We start from the raw sequence: 10568 nt of genomic DNA, 5'->3' as shown, positions 1-10568 counted from the left end.
TGAGGCTCAGAAAGACTAAATAACTCAGCAAAGCCAAAACTGATTCATCATCCACTGACCATCCACCAAACCGACTTTCTCCTGACTCTCCCTGTATGCCCTCTCCACTTGCCCAGAGCCTTCTGATTCTAGTCTGAAGCTTGTTCGGAAAACCTTGTATTCGGCCTGGACAATGTAGCAAGACCCCATATCTAAAAAAATAAAAAAATTTAAAAAAAAAACCCTGGTATGATGGCATGCACCTGTAGTGCCAGCTACTTGGGAGGCTGAGGCAGGAGGGTCACTTGAGCCCAGGAGTTTGTGGCTACAATGAACCATGATCACACCACTGCACTCCAGCCTGGGTTATAGAACAAGACCATGTCTCAAAAAAAGAAAAAAAAGAAAGGAAGGAAGCAAGGAAACCTTGTGTGTTGTAATGACTAGGTCTCTCATAGACTGATTCTGAAGTTGACCACCTCTTGGTACAGAAATGTGTGGGCAGGGTATCCCAGGCTGGATGACCTGAGTCCTCCCTGCTGTGTTCAGCTCCCTTTAAGCTGTGGTTAAGATGCCCATTTCACTGCATGAGTCAGTGACAGAACAGAATGAGCGCAGCAATTTTATTCACTCATTTAAACAGCCATGAAACACATATTGATTATTTACTGCTCCTGAGAACTGCTACACTTCCCTACTTTTCAATGACATAAAGAGAGCTGGTTTCTTGCTGGAACTGTTATGACAAAATGTACCTACAAAGAACACACACTCAGGGCAGGGCTGGATCCATCTTGTTCATCCTATCCCGGAGCCCAGCACCACACCTGGACTACAGTAAGAAGCTCCATCACTGTTCTTGACTGATTTATGTAGCTCCATTAACACCATTGAGATCACTAATGGTTGCTAATGGGGCCTGCTGGGAAACCACACAGGTAATTTCACTGTTTTGCCTATAATTGGGTTTGTCCCTTAGCTATCAAACTATGGCAGTCTTCAGTGTCTCAAATGTCTGGTTTTGTTGTTGTTGTTGTTGTTTTGAGACAGAGTCTCACTCTGTCATCCAGGCTGGAGTGCAGTGGCGCAATCTCAGCTCACCGCAAACTCTGCCTCCCAGGTCCAAGCGATTCTCCTGCCTCAGCCTCCCGAGTACTGGAACTACAGGCATGCACCACCACGCCCAGCTAATTTTTGTATTTTTAGTAGAGACGGGGTTTCACCATGTTGACCAGGCTGATCTTGAACTCCTGACCTCAAGTGATGTGCCTGTCTCTGCCTCCCAAAGTGCTGAGATTACAGGTGTGAGCCACCACACCTAGTCTTTTTGTTTTTTTGAGACACGGTCTCACTCTGTCACCCAAGCTGGAGGGCAGTGGCATAATCATAGCTCACTACAGCCTTGACTTCCCAGGTTCAGGCAGTCCTCCCACCTCAGCCTCCCGAGTAGCTGGGACTACAGGTGCGTGCCACCACGCCTGGCTAATTTGGTTTATTTTTTTGTAAAGACAGGGTCTCGCTATATTGTTAGGCTATTCTCAAACTCCTGGACTCAGGACTTGCTCGCACCTCAGCCTCCCAAAGAGCTGAGATTACAGGAGTGAGTCATCATGCCCTGCCTTTGTGTCTCAAATGTCAAACAGCTAGCTACCTCAAGGTATAACGGGAATATATATATATTTTTTTTTTGAGATGGAGTCTCGCGCTTTCGCCCAGGCCAGAGTGCAGTGGCACGATCTCGGCTTACCGCACCCGCCCCAGGAATATTTTTAAAGTTGGTCACTGTTCATGAAGTTCTTTCTCATGACTTGATACGTCATCTCTGTGCCAGCCAAACAAACCTGTTTGCTACTGTGCTCCTGGCTTTCACTCTTGGCTTCTTTGTCCTGCACAAATCGTATTTCCACATTGAACGTGTGGACGAAAGAAAAAAAAAAAACAAGTTTTTAATGAATTAAAGTTAGTTTTATTCAGAAGTCTTACTGAGGACTATGGACTGAGGCCTATAGCTCGGGAGGAGTCTTTCAGAGAGGAGATTTTGTCAGAAATCTCCCAACCAGTGTTTTAGCTCACAGCTTATATACAGGAGGAGGAAGTTTATGATGACAGATCATATCCAACGTACTCAGAAGCTATTATATTGGTGCAAATGTAATTGTGGTTTTTGCTATTAAAAGTAATTACTTTGAAGCAGAATCACATCAAGGTTGAGGTATAAGAGTCCATCTAGTTATAGATTACAAAAGCATAGTCACTAAACTCATCAGAAGTTATCTTATGTTGGCCGGTCACAGTGGCTACAAAAGCATAGTCACTAAACTCATCAGAAGTTATCTTATGTTGGCCGGTCACAGTGGCCTATAATCCCAGCACTTTGGGAGGCCGAGGTGGGTGGATCACTTGAGGTCAGGAGTTCGAGACCAGCCTGGCCAACATGGTGAAACCCCCGTCTCTACTAAAAATATACAAAAAAAATTAGCCGGGTGTGGTGGTGTGTGCCTGTAATCCCAGGTACTCCAGAGGCTGAGGCAGAAGAATCACTTGAACCCAGGAGAGGTTGCAGCGAGCCGAGATCATGCTACTGCACTCCAGCATGGGCAATAGAGCAAGACTCTGTCTCAAAATAAAAAAAAAAAGTTATCTTATGTTTAAGGAAAGACAAGGACAAGGGTCATTTATCTTTTAAGGAATATGGTGACTCAAGTAAGAGACACAGAGGGCCATATGCTCTGTCCTGTTTTGTCTTTAAAGCATCCCTCCAGAGATCTGCACGTCACCACAGAGCCAGGTGCTTGGTGAAATTATGCTGGCAAGCAGAAATGAGCAGATATGGTTTCTGTTTGCTACTTCGTCTCACAAATGCTTTTTACTTTCTCTGTACCAATTCATACCCCTCCTGTCTATCTCCTCCTGGGTTATCACCATCCTAAGCAGGTGATCCCGGAAGTCACATTCCCTCTGTTCTTACGTGTGTGCTGGATTGCCGAGGCAAGATTATGTCCATCAAGGCTTATATTTATGCATACTGCGTGTCCTCAGGAAAATCACAAGCCTTGGGATGGTAGAAATCATAAAATCATATATTCTATTTCTTTCCTATCAAATCCCTGCCAGGACACTTATTAGTACAGATATTAATTAATTCAGTTTTCAGTAAGTATGTAATAAATGGTTCTAACTGAGTTTCTTCTTTTATACAGGTAGAAAGAGCAGACTTTGATTTTAGTCCTGGCTCTGTCTTGAACTACCTGAGTGGTATTAGCTGAGACTCTTCACTCCTGCCCACATGCCTCTCAATTATAAAATGAAGAGAAAGGCCAAGCACAGAGACTCATGCCTATAATCCCAGCACTTCGGGAGTCCAAGACAAGAAGATCACTTGAGTAAGGAGTTTGAGACCAGCCTGAGCAACATTGCAAGACCCACATCTCTACAAAAAAAATTAAAAATTAACTGGGCATGGTGATGCACAATTGTGGTCCAGTAGAATGCTCAGTAGATGTTAGCTATCGTCATCATCTTTATTATTATTAGGACTTTATTAATTATTATTACTATTGGCTCTTAAACCAAGATGATTTTTGCCACATTGCCCGGGCTGGTCTCAAACTCCTGACCTCAGGCAATCTACCTGTCTTGGCCTCCCAAAGTGCTAGGACTACAGGTGTGAGCCACTGCACCCGGCCCCTGGGTATATATTGAAAAGAATGAACAGTTGTGAGCTTGGGCAAGCTGCTTAATCTCTCAATGCCTCGGTTCCTCACCTGAGATGAATAATGATCCCTACCTCATAGGGTTCTTATGAGGATTCAGGCAATTAGACCCAGACTGGCTACTTAGTAAGCACTCAGTAGATGTTAGCTATCATCATCATCTTGATTATTGTTAGGGCTTTATTAATTATTATTTTTTTTATGAGAGAGTCTTGCTCTGTCGCCCAAGCTGGAGTGCAGTGGTGCAATCTTGGCTCACTGCAACCTCTGCCTCCCAGGTTCAAGTAATTCTCCTGGCTTAGCCTCCCAAGTAGCTGGGATTACAAGCGCCCACAATCATGCCCAGCGAATTTTTTGTATTTTTAGTAGAGACGGGGTTTCACCATGTTGGCCAGGCTGGTCTCGAATTCCTGACCTCAGGTGATCCGCCCACCTCGGCCTCCCAAAGTGCTGGGATTACAGGCATGAGCCACCACGCCCAGCCAATTATTATTATTATAGGCTAGCCAATTCCCAGTAGTACTTTTACCTACATGAGGATGGAAGCTCTGGCAGGACAGGGAGGTAAGCTCACGTTAGAGCCAGCCTACCTGCTGGGAAGCAGAGAAGCCCAGGGTGCCCGCCTGCCAGTATTTTTAGCAGCGATGGTGAATCACGAGCAGTTAGTGTCAGAAAGACTTAAAATTGAAATAGCTTCTAACACCTCGACAGTATTTTTACCACACTGTTTTATCTGGGCATTAAAAATATATATGGTTTTAATTATATCTTGCTTTGCAGGAGGGAAAAAAGAAACCCTCATCCGCTTGCCATCTCTCTCCTTTTTATATGTGTCTTTCTTCATGAAAAGCGGGCCTCTAAAAATGACGGCATGAAGTGGAGTGTCTCTCAGTCAGGTGGAACTGGCCTCCCAGGCCGCATTTAGCCCAGTGTTATTACAGGAAATGAATGCATTGTATTGAAGGCCGTTTGTCGCTCATTGTTCCTCAGGCTCAGGCCTGTGTGGGACTGTTTGTCCTCCTGCACACACAGCAGCCATTGTGTCCCCTGCAACATCCTACATGCAGCTGTGAACAGTTGCTCCCGAGCCAGTTTATCGGCCGTGGAATTTACTCAGAAAGGAATTGAGAACAACATATCAAGTCAGGGCCCTCATTTTCTCTGGGAATGTTCTGAGCTCTGGGGCATTCCTCTTCCCATTTGGCCAAGAGAAACAAACAAACAGTGGCCTCTTTTGATGTAGGCACCTCTGGGCTATTCAGAGGTGGGACTTTTTGGGTAAGAATTTCCAATTTCTACATGGAATCACCATTCACAACTTTCTGGACCCAGAGAGATAAGGCAACAGAATCTAATAACTACAAAGGCTGTCCCTGCCACCGATCTCTGGGGCCAAATGATGTCCCTACAGTAAACAAAGTCGAGGGGGTGTCCCACCCCATCATTTCACACCATGACAGCTGTGAGGCTAATTTGCAGGGTGACTCTATGAACACTGTGTGGTCCTTTCGGGTTGTTCATATGGCCCACCTCCCATAGGACACATATTTAATTCATCAGAACATGAAACACTTGGCTGGGCACAGTGGCTCACCCCTGTAACTCCACACTTTTGGAGGCCGAGATGAGAGCATCACTTGAGGCCAGGAGTTCGAGACCAGCCTAGGCAATATAGCAAGATCCTATCTTTATTTTAAAAGAAAGAAAAATAAAAAACAGGAGGCCAGGTGTGGTGGCCCATGCCTGTAATCCCAACACTTTGGGAGGCCAAGGCAGGTGGATCACCTGAGGTCAAGAGTTCGAGACCAACCTGGCCAACATGGCAAAACCCTGTCTCTATTAAAAATACAAAAATTAGCCAGGCATGGTGGTGGGCACCTGTAGTCCCAGCTACTTGGGAGGCTGAGGCAGGAGAATGGCGTGAACCCAGGAGGCGAAGGTTGCAGTGAGCCGAGATCGTGCCACTGTACTGCAGCCTGGGAGAAAAAGTAAGACTCTGTCTTAAAAAAATGATAATAATGAAAAAAAGAAAAAACAAGAAATCTCGGCTCCCAGGCTAGAAATAGGAGTCAAGGAAGACTGAGGCAGGGTTCATAGGTGAACATTCATATCAAGTCTTGGCAACTGTTTAGGTGGGACAGTTGAGGCTTGGGTTGGCTTAGAAACATTGATCATTTTTTCTTAAGCACAGTGCCTACAATTTTGGTTGGTAAATGGTGGGGTTTTAGGCTTGGTTGTGGAAAGTGAACCAACCGTCTGTTTTTTTCCTTGAACTGCAGTGGTGCTCAACAGAACATTTTGTACAAAGAGCCTTAAACTAAATATTTGCTCTAAAACATATATGTGTATCTATACATCTATGTACATGTAAAAAAAACCATGTGTATCCACTTATCAGAATAAATCTCTAATGCTGGGTGCGGTGGCTGATGCCTGTAATCCCAACACTTTGGAAGACCAAGGCAGGTGGATCACTTAAGCCCAGGAGTTTGAGACTAGCCTGGGCAACACAGTGAAACCCTGTCTCTACAAAAAATACACAAATTATCTGGGTGTGGTGATGGATGCCTGTAGTCCCAGCTACTAGGAAGGCTGAGGTGGAAGGATTGCTTGAGCCTGGGAGGTCAAGGCTGCAGTGAGTCATGAGCATGCCACTGCCCGAGTGACAGAGCAAGACTCTGTCTCAAAAGAAAAAAAAAGAATAAATCTCTAACAAACACAATATATCAATAGTTGCTAATAAAGTTTAGAGTAAGTAGAATTTAGAAGAACATGACTTAACTAAATCCAAATACATAGATGTAACTTTTCCTGACTGTCCAAATTTCCAGTTTTCACTATTAAATGTGACTCTGATGTTCATAAACAGGGCAAAGGAGGAAAGAAACTTAATTCACTCAACTTGTTCTTCAGAGTCTAAAAGCCTTGTGGGGCTTAAGCTCAACTTTTACACAACGGCTTTGGCATTAAAAGTCTTTGCACAGGTTGCCTATAATCCCTGCACTTTGGGAGGCCAAAGAAGGAGGATTGCCCTGAGCTCAGGAGTTTGAGACCAGTGTGGGCAACATGGTGAGACCCTGTCTCTACACAAAATTTTAAAAACTAGCTGGGCATGGTGGTGCACACCTGTAATCCCTGCTACTGGGGAGGCTAAGGCAGGAGCATCGCTTGAGCCCAGGAGGTCGAGGCTGCAGTGAGCTATGAGTGTGCCACTGCACCCAAGCCTGGACGACCCTGTCTCAAAAAAAATAACAATAAAAAAATTTTTAAAGCCATTGCACAGTTTTCTCTGCTACTGGAATAAATGGATCTTCTGCTAGCTCTAACTGCCCTAGTAAAAGAATATTATCTTTGACCACTGATCCTAAGAACCCAAATTCCCTGCAATTCCTTTGCTAAAGGAAATCCCTGTCTTCTCTCCATTTCCAGCCTCTGAATGCTATTTTTCTTACAACCAACAAAGAAGAGTATAAAGGTGTTTATGGAAAGAGCATCCCTGTGAGCCCTCTTTTCCTGGGACAGTTATTCTTTTCCCAAACAGAGAAGGGTTCTTTTAATAATCAAGTTACCGATTTATTCTAAACTCTCCCCTCCCAACTGATATTTGAAGCTTGGAATGGCAATAAAAATAACATCACATAGAAAGCTAATTATGTTCCCCTTCCCACCCATCCTTCTTGCCAAGTGATCTTGGGTTTTGCCACCTTGTTTTTTTATTTTTTGAACATTAAAAAACAGAAGAAGGCGAGGGAGGCAGCAGAGAATGGGAACAGATTAGGCTTTAAAATAGAAGCGTCAAGGTGGTTCCCCACAGGCTCTGTTCTGATCTAGCAATTGGTAACTTCAGATCCACTTGCTTTCACAAGCATCTGGATAGCAGTAGATTGAGCAGCAATTAAGGGATAGAGCATTAAGCTGAATGAACTTACTTTTCTAGCATAACTATTGTTTTTCATGGTTTCCAGTGAAAAATAAATTTAAACAAACTTATAAAATATTTACGTGAACAAACAACATGTGAAAAAACAAATTCATAGAAATCGGTCAGTTGTTCAGAGCATGTTTGCAAAACACTCTAAATTCGAGGTCCTTAAACATTTTACTCACAACTCCCCATCTCCACTCAAAAAAAAAAACGTTTGAAAAACTATGCAGCACTTTCTCACCTGTTTGAAGGATAACATCTAAAATTTTTCAACGTAAGTTTAAATAGCTGCCAAGGATGTAATTTTCAGTGGATTGTAAATGTTAATATTGTAAACTAAACCCACAGATCACTTTTAAATGTGTCTGATGGCATCTAAATATCTGGGCAATTTAATACTCATTTTCATTCACTAAAAAGTATATGAGTCCAGACACGGTGGCTCATGCCTGTAATCTCAGCACTTTGGGAGGCCGAGACGGGTGGATCACCTGAGGTTGGGAGTTTGAGACCGGCCTGGCCAATATGGTCAAACCCCGTCTCTACTAAAACTATAAAAAAATTCACTGGGCATGGTGGCACATGCCTGAAATCCCAGCTACTCGGTGGGCTGAGGCAAGAGAATCGCTTGAACCCGGGAGGCAGAGATTGCAGTGAGACGAGATCATGCCGCTGCACTCCAGTCTGGGCGTGACACAGCGAGACTCCGTCTGAAAAAAAAAAAAAAAGAATATGAAAGTCATTGTTTAATATTTGAAAATAAAATATCTTTTTTCTTTTTATATCCATTCTACTTCTCCATATAATTTTATCCTAATGAAATTTATTCTTATCTCTGATTTTTTTTTTTCTTTAGACAAAGTCTTACCCTGTCACCCAGGCTGGAGTACAGTGGCATGATCATGGCTCACTGCAACCTCAATCTTCTGGGCTCAAGGGATCCTCCTGCCTCAGCTTCCCTAGTGGGGGGACTACAGGCATTCACTACTATGCCCAGAGACTTTTATTTTTTTATAGACATGGAGTCTTGCTATATTGCCTGGGATGGTCTCAAACTCCTGGCTTCAAGCGATCCTCTCACCTTGGCTTCTCAAAGCGCTGTGATTGCAGGCATGAGCCACAGTACCAGGAATTGTTCTGTTTTATTTTCAAGATAGCATCTCACTTTGTTTTCCAGGCTGGAGTGCAGTAGGGAGATCACAGCTCACCATAGCCTTGAACTCTGGGCTGACGGGATCCTCCTATCTCAGCTTCCCAAGTAGCTAGGACTTCAGATGCATACCGTCACACTCAGCTAATTTTTAAATTTTTAAAAATGTTTTGTAGACATGAGGTTTTGCTATGGCTGGGGTCACCCAGAATGGTATTAAACTCCTGGGCCTAAGTGATCCTCCCACCTCAGCCTCCCAAAATGCTGGGATTACAGGTGTGAGCTATTGCACCCAGCTAAAAGTTGTTTTATTAATCATACTGTCATACTTCTCTGTCACAAAATAGATTTAAAAACTGCATTTATGACTGGAATTTGGAAGGAGAGTTGGAGTTAGATTTATGATTTGACGGGCTGGAGCAAGACTGGGGAAGCACTCAACAGTTTGCTTCAACAGCATGCTCAGTGTGCTAGGAGCAAACAGCATGCTGTCTGGGACATAGACGTCTCCACCAGTTTCTCCCAGCAAATAAGCATCAGAATCTTGATGCAAGAAAGAGGGAAGCAAGTATGAAAGTGCTTTCTCAGCCGAGCATGGTGGCTCACACCTGTAATACCATCACTTTGGGAGGCCAAGGTGGGCGGATCGCTTGAGGTCAGGAGTTCGAGGCTAGCCTGACCAACATGGTGAAACCCCATCTCTGCTAAAAATACAAGCCGGGCATGGTGGTGTGTGCCTACAATTCTAGCTACTTGGGAGGCTGAGGCAGGAGAATCACTTGAACCTGGGAGGCGGAGGTTGCAATGAGCCAAGATCACGCCATTGCACTCCAGCCCGGGCGACGGAGACTTCATCTCAAAAAAAAAAAAAAAAAAGGACTTTCTCATGCAAAACTCTTTGTGAGACTTTGGGAGCATAAAACAGGACAGCTTTGGTCTGAGGTAGAAGAGCATGCCCTAAAAGTGATGGGGAAGTTTTATCCCTACTTCTGTAAGGCCATCTCTGCATAGGGAGCCATGGACACCCTGAGACTGCAGCCCTGGGAAGCAGCACACAGTATCACTATTTGCAGCACCCAGGCCAGCACCTGCTCTGGTGGTGCCTGCCCCACAAGGGGTTGCAGATCCCAGCCCAGAATGAGAACTAGGGCTGTATCTGTGGGCAAGTCCATCATAATGGCACTGGCAGTCTCAGCATGGTGTTGGCAGAGACACCCCAACATCAGCCCCAGCATCCCTAGAGCAACGATGTCTTCAGTGGTTGTGGTTGACTTCAGCTGCAACTGATAAGAGCAAAGTATCAATACTTTTGTTCAGATGAGGGGCTGAGCTACAACTTCTGGTGTGGTATTTCCTACAGGAGCCGAAGAAAATGGCCAACACTCAAAAGACATATTTGCAAACCCACGTGAAACATTAACTAGGACCCCTCAAAAAGATTGGTATGGACTTGGATGAGTCCCAGAGGTACTGCAATAGCAGAGGAAAGCCAGAACCAAGAACGCATTGCTCTTCTGCATGGATCTGCCTTTACTTATTTGCAAGACAGAAACTAGGAATTTTCCAGTTCTGCAGCGCACCCAATCAAATTAAGGGAAAATAGTATTACTGTGGATCAAATCAGAATGAAAGGTAGAAGTAGCAAAGAAAAGAAGAAAAGCAGAAGTTAGCATGGCAACAACGACCTTCCAAATCCTCTGCAAGAGGAGAGAGAGGAAAAAACAGAGGCATTTGCCGATAATCAATACCTAGTTCCAATAAATAGAAACTTAATTGAAGGGCACTAACTGGCTGATTTTAG

The sequence above is a fragment of the Pongo pygmaeus genome, chromosome 8 (genome assembly GCF_028885625.2).
Source record: "Pongo pygmaeus isolate AG05252 chromosome 8, NHGRI_mPonPyg2-v2.0_pri, whole genome shotgun sequence".
Lineage (NCBI taxonomy): Eukaryota > Metazoa > Chordata > Mammalia > Primates > Hominidae > Pongo > Pongo pygmaeus.
This window is presented reverse-complemented; position numbering follows the sequence as displayed.